Source organism: Heteronotia binoei, chromosome 10 (genome assembly GCF_032191835.1).
Source record: "Heteronotia binoei isolate CCM8104 ecotype False Entrance Well chromosome 10, APGP_CSIRO_Hbin_v1, whole genome shotgun sequence".
Lineage (NCBI taxonomy): Eukaryota > Metazoa > Chordata > Lepidosauria > Squamata > Gekkonidae > Heteronotia > Heteronotia binoei.
The window spans coordinates 80,235,614-80,250,999 of NC_083232.1; the positions used below are offsets into that span (position 1 = coordinate 80,235,614).

Genomic DNA, 15,386 nt, shown 5'->3' on the forward strand with positions numbered 1-15,386 from the left:
GGTCCTTGTCAGAACAATTGGTGGGTGCTTATTTGTTTTTTTAACTCTGCTTTTCAGTAGTAAGTTGGATGCCAAAGGAGCTCAGAGCAGCCCCATATTGAGTGTGTTACAGTAGTCAAGTCTGAGAGTAATATCAAGAAACAGGGCTTTTTTTGTAGCAGGAATTCCTTTACATATTAGGCCACACCCCTGGTTTAGCCAACCCTCCAAGAGCTTACAGGGGCTCTTCTTACGGGGCCTACTGTAAGCTCTTGGAGGATTGGCTACATCAGGGGGTGTGGCCTAATATGCAAAGGAATTCCTGCTACAAAAAAAGCCCTGTTTCTTGGTGGAGAGAATTCTCAGTTGTACTCGACCAAGGCATGATCAAGGGACACTTGTTTGCTCCTCCCCCCGTGAGGGCCTTAGCAATGGCACTTGGATTTGTTTAGTTATCTATTTTATGCACAAAATTTATATCCTGCCCCTCTGACCTCATCAGGGCCAACAAGGTGACTAACAGGCTATTATTTATGAGTTAATAATAATGATAATAATAATAAAATTTTATTTATATCCCGCCCTCCCCGCCGAGGTGGGCTCAGGGTGGCTAACAACATAAGAATGAGTAACAAAATTTCTTATGCCAATAAAGGTTTTTGGAATTGGAGTAACAAAATTTATTCCAGCATAAGCTTTCTTGAGTCAGAGCCTACTGTGGATGCATGAACTGTACTGAGCATTGAAAAAGACTGGAAGCAAGTACAGATGGTATAATACTGGCTAAATACGGTCATGCCAGCAAGAGCCTTAAGAACTGACCTAGCTGCTTCGTTTTGAAGTTTTCAGACAGTTTCAAGGGCAGCCCCATGAAGAATGTGTTACAGTAATCAAGTCTGGGAGTAATACCAAGGCATGTGCAACTGAGGCTCAGTCAGTTTCCTTCCGAAAAAGGCACAACTGATGAACTAGCCTCATATCTATTATCCTCTTCTCCCCCAGGGGGCCTCTCCCGAGTCAACCAGCTGCTCCCCAGGCATGCGGTATCCAGCCACACCCACCCCAATGGGCAGTTGTGCCAGTGTGTCCCAACCATTTCCTTTGCATCCAGTCCTGTGGTGGTGGTGGTGTGTGTGTGGGGAGATGCCATGTTTTTCTTCTGGCTGTGACTCTGGTATACCAGTCAGGTACACCAGTCACAGCAGTGGCTTCTGCTTCCAGGCTTCCCCACTCTTTTTTTTTGTGGGGGGGGGGGAATCCTCGAAATAAAAACTCATAAACAGATTTCAAAAACAAGGAGAAAATATATGAGAGAGAAATGTCGTGATAACATTCAACAACTCACCCATATGCCATTACAGTTAGAATCCCTGCTGAGCATCCCAATTATCAGGGCTAAAAAAAAAAAAGGAAGGAAAGAGTGTCAGAAAGGAAATTAAAACAGCTTTGCAGAAACTAATGGGCATTTAGATCTGGTTTTCAAGTGAAAGCACGCATATATAGCAACATATCTCTGTTCACATTTTTCAGGATAGATACAGGAATCAGATAGTATAGTACTCCAGGGCGGTTACAAGAATTATTCTTATCTGACGGACCACAAAGGGACTTGAAAACTAATCCTGAAAGAGCCATTTACATTTATATACACGTCCAAATAAGGGTGATGTATTTAATGCCTACTGATATTAAAAATGTACAGAGAGTCACCACAATACAGTTGTTTTCAAAGGTATCAAGGCTCTGATGTGCAACCTAGAACTATCTTGCATATGAAGACCACCACATTTGGTTCAACAGGGAGACAAATACATGCATACAAAAGCAATGCACGCATGTGAAGCTGCTAGTGGATTCTGCCAATATGCATGAGACAACCAGTATATGTAGGAACTCTGTACACCCCTAATTCTGGGCTTAAGCAGTCCCGTAGTGCAGAGTGGTAAAGCTGCAGTACTGCAGTCCAAACTCTCTGCTCATGACCTGAGTTCGATCCTGGCAGAAGCTGAGTTCAGGTAGCCAGCTCAAGGTTGACTCAGCCTTCCATCCTTCTAAGGTCGGTCAAATAAGTACCCAGCTTGCTTGTGGTGGGGGGGGGGAGTGTAGATGGATGGGGAAGGCAAACCACCCCATAAAAAGTCTGCCATGAAAACGTTGTGATGCAATGTCACCCCAGAGTCAAAAACGACTGGTGCTTGCACAGGGGACTACTTTTACCATTAATTCTGGGCTTGGATGACTCTTCTCTTATTCTTCTCCTCTTATTTCTACTTATGCCGATTGCAGAAATCAAGACTGTCTCTTCGATTCCAGGAAAGCAAAGAACTGCAACCATCGGGGTCAAGTGAAGATGCATGTTGAATCTTCTGAGGAGTAAGCATGAATATCAAAGGACAATTGTTTATGGACTGTTTTGATATTTTGTGACTTTTCTATGGTGGTCATTTGGGTTGCTATATGTAGAATGTAAATTCAGATCTGCATTAGAGCATGGACAGAGTGCCAAATAGAATTGCACTAATCCTGGTCATAGAACTCATTTGCACTAATCTGCCTTAACAGTTGTAACAAAACCATTACATTCAAAGTGGTCTGGAGAACAATGGACAATAGGCCTCTATTATGAGTGCTTGCTAAGCATAATATATATGAAAGAAAGCACATTTCTCTATCACGAGAATGTTATCAAAGTTCTGTTAGCATCCTTTGATAAGGAAAGCTTTTTCCCCTGCCTCAAGGAAGGACCTCCTAATCTGAAAGGAGCCATCATGCCCTCGCAGTAGAGATTGTATTTACTGACACATTCTCTGGAACAAAACCAGAAACCAGACGGATGCTGGATGCCAGGAAGACGGGAGATTGGGAGTAGAGAACAAAGAAATCCCTAAGGAATTACCTCACCCTGGTAGAGCCAGGTTTCTTTAAGCCAATGAGATACCACAAAAGGCTAAGAGCGAGGATTTGGAACCAATCAACGAGACCTGCTTTGTTACCAGAAATTGTATAAATATGCTATGTTTGTAAAGATGGGTTTGAGGAAAAACACAGGAAGGATGGTGGTATAGAGAGATATGGGTTTTCCCTCCATTCCTTTATTACCACTGGTGGTAATAAAGGAATCTCTGGATCAACTCTGGCTGTTGAGTCTCTTCAATTGGGCTGGAGGGACTTTTGGGCACAGATAGTGTGTGCTACATATATGTAAGCCATAGTATAAGTTAATAAAACACACGGTATATTATAATAAATTATTATATTATTATAAATTGTTTTAATTGTATTATTGTATATTATATTCTGCACTGTTCTTTATTCCTTCAGTAGATGACATTAGCAGGCAAAGGACTATGGAAGGCACGATATGCAGAGAAGTAGTAAGCTTGGAGAAATCAGTATCGCTAATGAGACAGGAAACCTAGGTTTCCATTCTCCAGGTGGTCCAGATGGATGCATTCTCTTGAGCTTTGTTATCAGTTGCAATTCAGCAGTCTCTCTTTCTAATCTCCCTTTTAGCAACTGAGACCGATTTCACACTTAGCTTACCCCGCAGTCACGTTCCTCTTCTCTGCACAGCACCTGTCAGATTTCCCACTATCTGCGCCAGAGTTACAGGAAGTGTCGCGGCTTTCGCGCAGTGAACAGAAAGTGGTTTTTAGCAATTTCCATTTGCTGTGCAAGAGCCGCAACACTTCCTGTAACTCCGGCGCAGATAGTGGGAAATCCGACGGACACTGCACAGAGAAGAGGAACGTGACCGCGGGATAAGCTGAGTGCAAAATCAGTCTGAATGTCCTGAAAGGTTAAAATGGTCCCCCAGTGTTTTTTTTTTTAATGTTGAGGTTTCTAATGTCAGTTGTTTTTAATGTTGTGGTTTCTAATTAATTATTTGTCAAAGGAACCAACCTATTTGTCCAATGTAGAGAGTGGAAGGGCACTGCTGAAATGTGATGGCACAAATCACGTTAGAAGATGAGCAGGAGTAGGACCTAAGATGGTATGGCTGATGTTGTTGGGTCCAACAGAGGGGCAACATTTTAACAGAAGCCATTAGAAGGAGGGGATTTGGCCAAGACAGAATATAAAAGGTGGCAGGATCCAGCCTGTATGGTTTCTTATATGATCTCTTTGTACAAAACTTAGAAAACCTTACTCTGGAAAAATAAAATGATCAGATTTTGCCCGAACTGACGGAGGCTGACACTGACTGATCATTATCACCCCAAGATGATAAGGCAGACCTGAATGACAAGCGCTATCACATGGGCAAACTGGAACACCCATGAGCAAAAAAGAGAAGAAAGGGGAAGCCACCTGTCAGATGTTTTGCTAGAAGGCTGGAATTGTGAACAAATACAATCACAGAGATTACCGGAGCACCCGGAGTGATCTTGTAAAACATGAAGAAACACTTCAGGAATGAGCCAGATGGACAAAGCATTTTTATCTGCTGCTGTCAGAAAACAGAAGCTATTTGGCATGTTGAAAAATGTAGGGACATCTGAAAAGAAAGAGATTGATGGTATGGTGGTGGAAAGTGCCATCAAATTGCAGCTGACTTATGGCAACCCCGTGTAGAGTTTCCAAGGCAACCCCGTAGAGTTATCCAAGTCAGGGCATTGACGATATAGACTTGCTAAACATTTAAGAAGTTTTGGACACTTCTTCAACGAAAAGGTGATTAACACGTGGAATTCACTGCCACAGGTGGTGGTGGCAGCTACAAGCATAGCCAGCTTCAAGAGGGGATTGGAGAAACATATGGAGCAGAGGTTCATCAGTGGCTATTAGCCAAAGGGTATTGATGGAACTCTGTCTGGGGCAGTGATGAACATATGAACATATGAAGCTGCCTTCTACTGAATCAGACCCCCCTCGGTCCATCAAAGTCAGTATTGTCTGCTCAGACTGGCAGCAGCTCTCCAGGGTCTCAAGCTGAGGTTTTTCACGCCTACTTGCCTGGACCTTTTTTAGTTGGAGATTCCGGGGATTGAACCTGGGACCTTCTGCTTACCAAGCAGGTGCTCTACCACTGAGCCACCATCCCTCCCCAATTGATGCTCTGTATTCTTGGTGCTTGGGAAGGTTTCTTGGTGCGTGGGAAGGTTTCTAGTGTATTCTTGGTGCGTGGAAAGGTTTCTAGTGTCCTGGTTCCACTGATGGATCTCCTGATGGCAGCTGGGGTTTTTTTGCCGCTGTGTGACACAGAGTGTTGGACTGGATGGGCCATTGGCCTGATCCATCATGGCTTCTCTTATGTTCTTATGTTTTCTTAGACACAAGTTGCTTCTCTCACTCTTTTTTCTCAGAACAAATGTCTGTGAAACCAGCAAGGCCTAAGATGACATATGGTTCTTGTTATTCTGCTAAGAAGTGGCCTGTGTCCAAGGTCGGCTCACCCACTAAGCCAACTAGGCAATTTCCTAGGGCGCCGGGAGGGAGGGGGCACAGAATTGTGCTCTCCCCCCCTCCCCGTACCCAAGGCAAATGTCTAGTTTAAAACCCCCCGCCATTGCCTCACTATGCTGCCGCCGCCTCTTCCTTCCTCCCACCCTTCCTTGCTGTGCTGCTGGGAAGGGGCAGTGAAGCACCACTTCCCAGCCTCTTTAAAGCACCCCCCACCAATCAGGTGATGGGGGGTAAAATGCTGCTGCCGCTGCTGCTTCCCTTCCTTTCCCTTCTGCAGTGGCACTGTGCTTCACCGTCTCCCCCGTGCACTGAGCGTGGTTAGGATTGGCCCTACCCTTAGACTTCCGGAAGTGAGGGAGGAGAATGCTGAGAGGTGCAGGCCAAGTCTAAGAGTAGGGCCAATTCTAGCTGTGCTCAGCGTGTGGGGTGGTGGAATGCAGCAGAAGAGGAGAGAAGAGGAGGGAGGGGACAGTGGCCACAGCAGCAGCGTTTTACCTGCTGATCAGCTGATCGGCAGGGGAGGTGGCATGGTGGGCGGCGTCTGCTTGGGACGCTATGCACCCTAGAGCTGGCCCTGCCGGTGTCTGTGTACATAAACCCCATCATCTGTAAATCACCGATCAGGACAGTCATTCAGAAATCCTCCCACCCCCAAGCTAGTAGGATAAGTAAAGTTGTACTGCAATATGGAAAACTTTCGGGATTTTATTCTCTCAGAATGTAAAGTGAGTTCTTCTAAACCAAGAGATTGTTTTAACCAAAAGAGATGAAATCATCCAAATTACTGTCTCCCCGGATACACAGAGGCCGTTCTGTTGTCACAGTCCCTGCCTCGCCAATGATATCCTCTCAAGGTCTAAACAGTAAGAGAAGCACAGAGAGAGTAGAATGTTCATTGTTATTTTTACCCCTGCAACTCTCAAACATCTAAAATAAGAATCTAACTCAAGGAGAAGAATAAAGGCTGGCAAATCAGCCATCTCTCACCCAGCTGTCTTTAGGAAAAAAAATTGACACATTGCTCATTTTAATGCACAAATAAGACATGCTGGCAATTTTAATACATTTTCAGATAGCTTTGCTTCACCTTTTATTAATATTTCAATAAACATGACACTCTTTGGCAGAGCAATTTGCTTCTCCAGGCAATATAACTTCATGGCCAAATCTCCAGAAAAGATATAAAGGAATGATTATTTTCCCCTGTCCATAACGGAAACAGTATTTCAAAATAATAAACCACTGAGCTCCGTTGTTCACAAAGGAAGAGACATTGTAGATTCTGGAAAGGATTCTTGTGAGGATCTTATTATTAAAAGCTAATCTGGCTTTACTGTGGTGTAGCAGTTTACTGTTGGACTAGGGAGACCTAGGTTCAAATCCCCACACAATCCTGAATTCACTGGTTATAGGGATACCAGTCTCCAGTTCAGACATGGGGATCCCCTGGAATTACAGCTCATCTCCAGACTGCAAGAGATGAGTCCACCTGGAGAAATTGGATGCTCTGGAGGGCAGACTCTATGGCACTGCACCCCACTGAGGTCCCTGCCTTCCCCAGGCTCCATTCCCAAATCTCCAGCAGTTTTTAAACCTGAACCAGACAATCCTACCCCGAATCCCTTGCTGGTGGCCAGGAGGAACCCGGTAACCCTACAGGTTGACCTTGGGCTGGTCACTGTCTCTGAGCCCAGCCGACTCACAGAGTTATTGTATGGACAAAATGGAAGATGGGAGAGCTATATAAGCTGCCTTTAGCACCTGGGAGGAGCAGCGGGATAAAAACACGACCGGTACTTACCGAAAAGGCATTGAATTTATCTCCATCAAAATCTTTGGAAGGTAACTTATTTTTTATAACACTGGGAGGAAAAAACAGCACACAAGAGAGCTTTTAAACTTTGTTTTAAAAGGTGTTATTGAATCGAATAGGGCTTTTTTTGTAGCAGGAACTCCTTTGCATATTAGGCCATGCACCCCTGATGTAGTTAATCCTAAAAGCTTACAGTAGGTCCTGAAAGAAGAGCCCTGTAAGCTCTTGGAGGATTGGCTACATAAGAGGGGTGTGGCCTAATATGCAAATGAGTTCCTGCTGCAAAAAAAGCCCTGAAATAGAAAGTTCAGTTCATAGGACCATCATATTCCTAGCTCTATACTTCAGTATATGTATGCCTTGGCAAGAAATATATTCAATGGTGGCATCATGGTTCAGTAATAGAGCATCTGCTTGGCATGCAGAAGGTCCCAGGCTCAGTCCCTGCCGACCCCAGTTAAAAGGACCCGGAAGGAGGTGATGTGACAGACTAATGGATTTATCTGTGATGCTAAGTTTTCAGGGCTGTTAGAATCAATACTTTCTATCAGCATTGCTTTCCCCTTTTCCCTGCAAAGTATCCATTCATCTTCTTTACTATACACCATAATCGCTGCATTCATTCTTCACGGGAAGATCTAAACTCTTCTGCCAGTGCTATTGTTAGCATTCCTGCCAGAGATAATGAGATGTTTGAAACAACATACTAAGCGACATCATAAAGCCTGACATTGCACAAACCCCTCCAAAGAACATCACCAATAGGAGTTTCAAGAAACACCGGCACATTTGGTGGGACATAAATGGCTGTTAGAAGAACATTTCCAGCCCCTTGGGCTTATAGGAGACGGTGGATTTGTATCCCGAAGTCAACACTAGCATATTTTCATTTGTATGCCTTTTTATACACACCCAGCCTCTGACTAGAGTAGCCAGGCAAAGATATATGCATGACAGACAAAGAAATACCCATGCATTCCAAATGTCTCAGCCAGCCAGGTTAGGGACAGACACTATTAGGGTTGCCAAGTCCAATTCAAGAAATATCTGGGCACTTTGGGGGTGGAGCCAGGAGACATTAAGGGTGGAGCCAAGATCAAGGCTGTGACAAGCATAATTGAACTCCAAAGGGAGTTCTGGCCATCACATTTAAAGGGACCGCACACCTTTTCAATTCCTTCCTTCCATAGGAAATAATGAAGGATAGGGGCACCTTCTTTTGGGGCTCATAGAATTGGACCCCCTTTTTGAAACTTGGGGAGTATTTTGGTGAGAGGCACTAGATGCTATACTGAAAATTTGGTGCCTCTACCCCAAAAAACAGCCCCCCAGCACCCCAGATACCCGCAAATCAATTCTCCATGATTTTCTATGGGAATAAATCTCCTTAGGGAATAACAGAGTTCCCAGCAGACATTTCCCTCCCCTCCCCCCCGCTTTCTAACGACCTTGAAGCGGGGGGAGGGTCTCCAAACTGGGAGATCCCCTGCCCCCACCTGGGGATTGGCAACCCTAGACACTATGGCTGAATCCAGACTGGCAGTTTAAGCTGCACAAGGGACAGCAGGCGAGTGGACAAAAAAAAGCATGTCCAAACACACACATTTGCCTCCTGTCCTGCTCTCGCCCTCAGCCCATCCCTACCTGCAGGCTGGCCGGCTCAAAAAGGTACCACTATCAAAGTAGTACCAAATAGCTGAGGGCTCCCTGGCTGCCTGGACAGGCGGGAATAACCCTGGAAGCACCCAGGGAGTGGGGGATGGGTGCATGAGTGCTCTGGAAGCTCCTCCAGGAGACCCATGGCCTGTCCCTGTTTTGGCAGCAGGCCGGACACTGTCTGGACATTCCAGGGCACTCCTGTTTCTGCCAGCTCACTTCTGGGTTAGGATGCTGCTGCTCTGAGCCAGCAGTCTGGACACAGCCTATGCATTGCTAAGCCAGATGTTCACGCAAACACTGTTCAGCACAACAAAAGAAGGAGACAGAGCTGGTGTCAGTATACCCTGAAGTGGGGAAACAGCCAGGGCCCATGTATTCTGGTGGGGCCAAATGCTGCTGACTCCCAACTCATACATTTCCTGCCCTTGCACCCCTCCGCTGCCTGCTGGTGTGAGTGCTCTGTCCCCTGTGTTCCTACCTGCATATGCTGCCTAGCATAGCTGGAGAAGAGCATGTGGGAGGTGTACAAAGCATTTGCATGCCTGGAGGCCATGGCAGTGGTTCTCCTAGCTACAGCCGCCACCAAGTGTGATTGGGAGAAAGGAGTTTAGGCTGCATGGACAGCTGTTAACTGCAGGTGATGGGAGAGCTGCAAGTAAGATCATGTGGGGAGGGTGGTTAAGAAGAGAGGTTCGGCAGTAGGCAGAGGAAGGGGGGCTGGGCAGTCTCTGCCCAGTGTCCCCCAGACCCTGGAATTGGCACTGCAAGGATATGTTTATAAGGGTAAGCATCAAAACCACAATTGCAGGAAAAGGCACTCTTGCTGGGAATCTATGACATGCCTGCCACAGCAATTCTTGCACAGACACTGTTGCAAGCAGAGCTTTTTTTCAGCAGGAACGCACAAGAATGCAGTTCTGGCTGGCTTGGTGTCAGGGGGTGTGGCCTGATATCAGGCCCAGCACTTGTGGTTCCAGCGCTCCAGGCTGGGACCTGCACTTCCATCCCCTCTCCAAATACCTATTCCCAGCTCCCTCTGAAGAGGGAGAGGGTCAGGCGCCTCCCCCCCCCCAACCTCGCAGAGGTTTGGAAAGCCTTGGCGAGGTCAAAAAGACAGTGGGTGCGCTCAGAGCCTCTGGCTCAAAGCATGCTCGCTATCACAGACCTCGCCAAGGCTAGCAGGCACGCTCAGAGCTGCCTGCTCTAAGCCCACTCGCTGTCATGCCTCCCCCGACCTCGCCAAGGCTAGCGGGTGCGCTCAGAGCCAACTGCTCTAAGTGCGCTCACTGTCACCTCCCAACCTTGCTGAGGCTAACAGGAAGCGGCCGTAGTGGGAGAGGGGATGCCTCATGGCTCCCCTAGGCCAGGTGGCGCCCCTAGGCAGCTGCCTACTTGGCCTACTCCCACACGCCGGCCATGCCCGATATGCAAATGAGTTCCTGATGGGCTTTTTCTGCAAAAAAAGCTCTGCATTGTTGCATGGGTGGAAGGAAGTCATCCATGCATGAATCACCAGCAAATCACTCCTGCGGGAATAGCATGTTTCAACTATGGCCCTCCACATGATGGGGGGGGGGCAACAATTCACATATTTCCTCCAGCTTACCATTTATTAACATGTGCACTTTCTACACTTTTACATAACCAGGACACGAATGGATCCACCAAAGATTGCCAAGGTCCCCCCATGCCCAGCTAAATTTGACTGTGATGAAGTTCCACTGAAAGTCAATCATGGCTGCTTCCACACAACATGAAAATCTGCCCCCCCAGGCAGTGTGGAAGCAGGCAGAAACAGCACCCATGCCCCATCTCCACACTGCTCACTGCTTCCTCCACCCCTCCTCCTTTGCCTAATTTGCATCAGTGCAGAATTATCAATATGATGACAATTATGCAGAATCCCCAGGCCTCATTTTGGGCAGGAACTCACAGGAGCAGTGCTCCGGAACCTCTAAATTATATTATGTTCTTTCTTTCTTAACCGCCCCCCCTCCAAAACCCCCCCAAAATGCTAGCTTCTGGGCTCCACTGTTCAAACCCCCTGTGAGAATTTTGCTGAACTCTAAGATTTGACACAGTTTCTAATATTTCCCCCTCACAAAAAATTGGAAAAATAACCAAAACATATAAAGCAGACAGATGGAAATCTTCATCATGCCACTGTGACCACATAGGAGACAGTGATTCAAAAAGTATGATAGCAGTAAGGTTTTATTATGACAATTATAATTCAAGAAACATTTTAAGGTAGATGCTGAATTGATATAATTTAGTACACCTTCCAGAGATGTCAGGGTGTGTGGCATATGCAAATGAGTTGTGCTAATGAGCTCCATTTCTTCTTCTACAAAATGACCCCTGAGAAACCCCCATGGTCAGTCAATCCCTCTTTCCCAGCTGATCAGTGGTGTAAAGCTACAGCATGGCTCACCTTGGATAAGGGGGGGGGGGGAAGCAATTTAAGGGGGTGGGGATGTGCGGCCACCCACAGCTACCCCACTGTTCCTCCTTTGCCATGGATCAAAGGAGGTTTCAGTTCAGAAGGGAAACATCCAGGGGTCGTGCTCACAGCGAACACAACATTATGTGAAAAACCCCTTTCAGTGTTGGGGCACGCTGTTCTCTCACAGGCAAGCTTCCTGTGACTACGAACTCTTGATCTCTTGGTTGCTTTCCACAGGACTGTCACAATTAAGCTTTGCGGGATTAGAGCAAAGTATGTTTAGGCCCGCGGTCATTAAAATCAATCGGACAACTTCTGAAGAGTCACGGTCAGGACCGAGCTGTTTGTCCCCCTAATTGGACCGAGAAGGATTTAATGAAATCTCTTCCATTTACACAGTGGGGCTTAAAAGTGCTTAGCACTGTTTTGATCATGCATATACCCTTTAAAATGAACCAATTAACCCAGACAGAAGGGAAAGCAAACAACTAATGGGTTTGTAAAAGCTCTGAGCTGAGCAATTAGATAACCTTGAATAAAGTCCAAGGAGCGGAGCAGATTCTGAAAAGGATGCAAACCTTTTAATTTTGTGACCTCTCGTAAATTAACACTGCTTTAGCAGATAGCCGGAAATATTGGGAAAGTCGTTTGAAAAAACGCAACATTGTACATACATGTGTAGTTCTGCGTCTGCACACATGGACTAGGGTCTCAGAGACCCAGGTTCAACCCCACCCCCTGGCCAGGGAAGCTTACTGAGTGACTGTGGGCTGGTCATACATGGTCAGCACAATCTATCTTACCAGGTTGTTGTTAGGATGAAATGTGGAGGACAGGAAAAAGAAGGGCCACTTTTGGGTCCTAAGTGGGGAGAAAGATGAAGAGATTGGATTTACACCCCGCTAGGGTTGCCACGTCCAATTCAAGAAATATCTGGGGACTTTGGGGGTGGAGCCAGGAGACTTTGGGGGTGGACCCAGGAGCAAGGGTGTGACAAGCATAATTGGACTCCAAAGGGAGTTCTGGTCATCACATTTAAAGGGATGCACACCTTTTAAATGCCTTCCCTCCATTGGAAATAATGAAGGATAGAGACACCATTTGGGGGGCTCATAGAATTGGACTCCCTGGTCCATTCGTTTTGAAACTTGGAGGGTGCTTTGAAGAGATGCTGTGCTGCAAATTTGGTGCACCTACCTCAAAAAGCAGCCCTCCAGAGCCCCAGATACTCGCAGATCAATTTACTATTATAACCTATGGGAATAGGTCTCCATAGGGAATAATGGAGTGCCCTGCAGATATTTCCCTCCCCCCACCCTCCGCTTTCTGATAACCCTGAAGCAGGGGGAGGACCTCCAAACCGGGGGATCCTTTGCACCCACCTGGGGATTGAAGACTAAGAGAAAACCATGCTTATATCATTCAAGATATTACTAATTACTTTTGCTTAAGATATTATTAAATATACAGTATTGACATAGAATCAAGCAAATGACTGATACTTCTTTATGAACATACATTAGATGACTAAACAAAATATGTCGTTATGTCATTATGATTTATACCAGGATGACAGAACACATTGAAAGCCAGCTTCAGCTTTCCCCCTGCCCTGTTTTCATGACACAAAACAGCCCTGGAGAGCCACTATTTGCCCACTGGGGAAACTTACCTGCACTCATGGCTATATGCAAGTGACAAACAGATTCGTCAGGTCAGGAAAACAACACCGAGGGGGCGGGGAGGCTAAATCTCTCTCTTTCCATGTGTGTCATGGTCCTCCCAATCCAAATCAGGGTCTTCCACACCTGAAAACCCAACATGAAACTCCCAGCAGGTGTCTGATCCAAAGCCCACGTGGCATCCAAGGGTCCATCGCGTGGTCTCCTTCCTCAGCCAGGGATGGCTCTCTAAGCAGGGTTGCCAGCCTCCAGGTGGAGATCTCCTGCTATTTCAAGTGAACTCCAGGCGACAGATCAATCCCCCTGGAGAAAATAGCTGCTGAGGGTCCCTCCCCTCCTCAGGCTCCATCCCCCAAATCTGCAGGGATTTCCCAACCCAGACCTGGCAACCCGAACTCTAACCAGGGGTGGCCCTTTATACCTAGCACCCTAGGCAAGGCTAACTTCTGGCACCCCACCCCACAGCACTGATAACATCACCAAGTCACATAGGGAGGTGCCCAATTCGGCACCCCCAGAAGGCTGGTGCCCTAGGCAATTACCGATTGATTGATTGATTGATTGATTGATTGATTTGGTTTGATTTATATCCCACCCTCCCCTTAACGGGCTCAGGGTGGCTAACCAAGGGCCAACCCTGAGTCTAACACAACACAAGCAATTGCAGCCAACAGAGCCTGTTGGCAGAACCTTCTGAGGGCAGAATCTTCTGAGGGCCTGCTGGCCGTGGAAGCGGTGGCCCCAGGGCAAGTGCAAGAGATCTTCGGCTCAAATATCAGTCCCAGGGAATGAGCTGTGGGAGGAGATGGGGGGGGGGGGAAAGGATTTGTTAAAAAGGCAACAATGGGGGAAAGGGGGCTCTCTGCAGGGGTGCAGTGAGGAGAGGCAAAGTAAATGAATTGTCCCAGAACCCCACAAGACAATACCAATAGACTGGTTCATATTGCTGAAGGTTGTGCCACCTTTGATCTTCAGGCAAGTGAGTTACAGAGTCCAAGATTTGCCCCTTTAGTGAATTGTCACTCAAGGTTACCAATAATTTATTATAATCAAATACTACATTTATTATGCTGACCAGGGCTTTTTTTTTTTGCAGGAACTCCTTTGCATATTAGGCCTCACCCCCCCTCATATAGCCAATCTTCCAAGAGTTTACAGGACTCTTAGTACAGGGCCTACTGTAAGCTCTTGGGGGATTGGCTACATCAGGGGTGTGTGGCCTAATATGCAAAGGAGTTTCTGCTACAAAAACAGCCCTGATGCTAACACCCCATGTACACATGAACACAAGAAGTTGCTTTACACCGAGTCAGACCACTGGTTTATCTCTATTGTCTACTCTGACTGGTAGTGGCTCTCCAGGATCTTGTGTAGGGGTCTTTCACAATACATTCTACCTGGGATTGAATCTGGGATCTTCTGCATTCAAAGAAGATGCCCTACCAACTAAGCTACTGCAGTGGAACCTGCCCCATGTTATCATTCCTCTGAGCCTCCCCAAAGCCGTCCTTTAGTTTAGATGGCTTTTTATCCAGCAGAAGATCAATGTAAGTTGAAGACAGTTCCTTGGAGGGTGGTTGGATCCATGTCTAGTTTGCAGAAAGAGGATTCCATGTTTTCTTCCAGCTTACTGTTCTGTGATTCTGGCTCTGACCTCACTGCATTCCAAAAATTTGCTGGGCGTGAAATTTGTTGGAAAAATGAAATCCCACCATGCAAGGTAAATCTTTGGCTAGGGTTGCCAGCCTCCAGGTGGGGCTTGGAGATCTCCCGCTTTTACAACTGATCTCCAGCTGGCAGAGATCAGCTCCCCTGGAGAAAATGGCTGCTTTGAAGGGTGGACTCTATGGCCTTGTGCAATGCTGAGGCCCCTCCCCTCGCCAAACCCCACTGTCTCCTGGATCCACCCCCAAAGTCTCCAAGTATTTTCCAAAACAAACCTGGCAACCTTATCTTTGGCACAGATTTCTACTGTAAAATGGTTAAATACAACTGATAGATACTTTTCTATTTTCTCACCCAGCTCCTTCACAAGAGGAAGTGAACATATGCTTGACAATCCACGAACTTTTTTCTAGGAGTAAGAAACAAATTATCAGCTCATCTGGGTCCTTTAATTGCTCCCCCAATAACTGCAGTTAAAACCAGCTTGATAAATAGGTGGTATATGATAATGGCTGAGCTTTAAACATCACAAAAATGAATCCACTCACAAACTTCAAAGCATCATTGAATTGCCTTTAAAAGATTATAGAAGAGAAGACAAATATTGTCTGGAGAGAAAATGCTGTCACTGAACTTTGTTATTAAAAAGAATGATTTAGTAAACAGGATGCATTTATCCTTGTGTATGAAAAGAATACATTTATTTTAATACTCTGTGGAGATTCCTCACTCAGAT

The 15,386-nt window shown here is 46.2% G+C and overlaps 1 long non-coding RNA gene across 1 annotated transcript; it reads right to left on the minus strand.

Annotated features, from left to right (window-relative positions):
• Positions 1 to 1,323: 1,323 nt before the first annotated feature.
• LOC132578070 (uncharacterized) lies at positions 1,324 to 15,060 on the minus strand. The gene is made up of 4 exons (XR_009555866.1): positions 14,989 to 15,060; positions 7,187 to 7,247; positions 6,171 to 6,241; positions 1,324 to 1,374 (listed from the first exon to the last, which is right to left on the minus strand). It is a non-coding gene; the product is annotated as an uncharacterized LOC132578070 (long non-coding RNA).
• Positions 15,061 to 15,386: the final 326 nt, after the last annotated feature.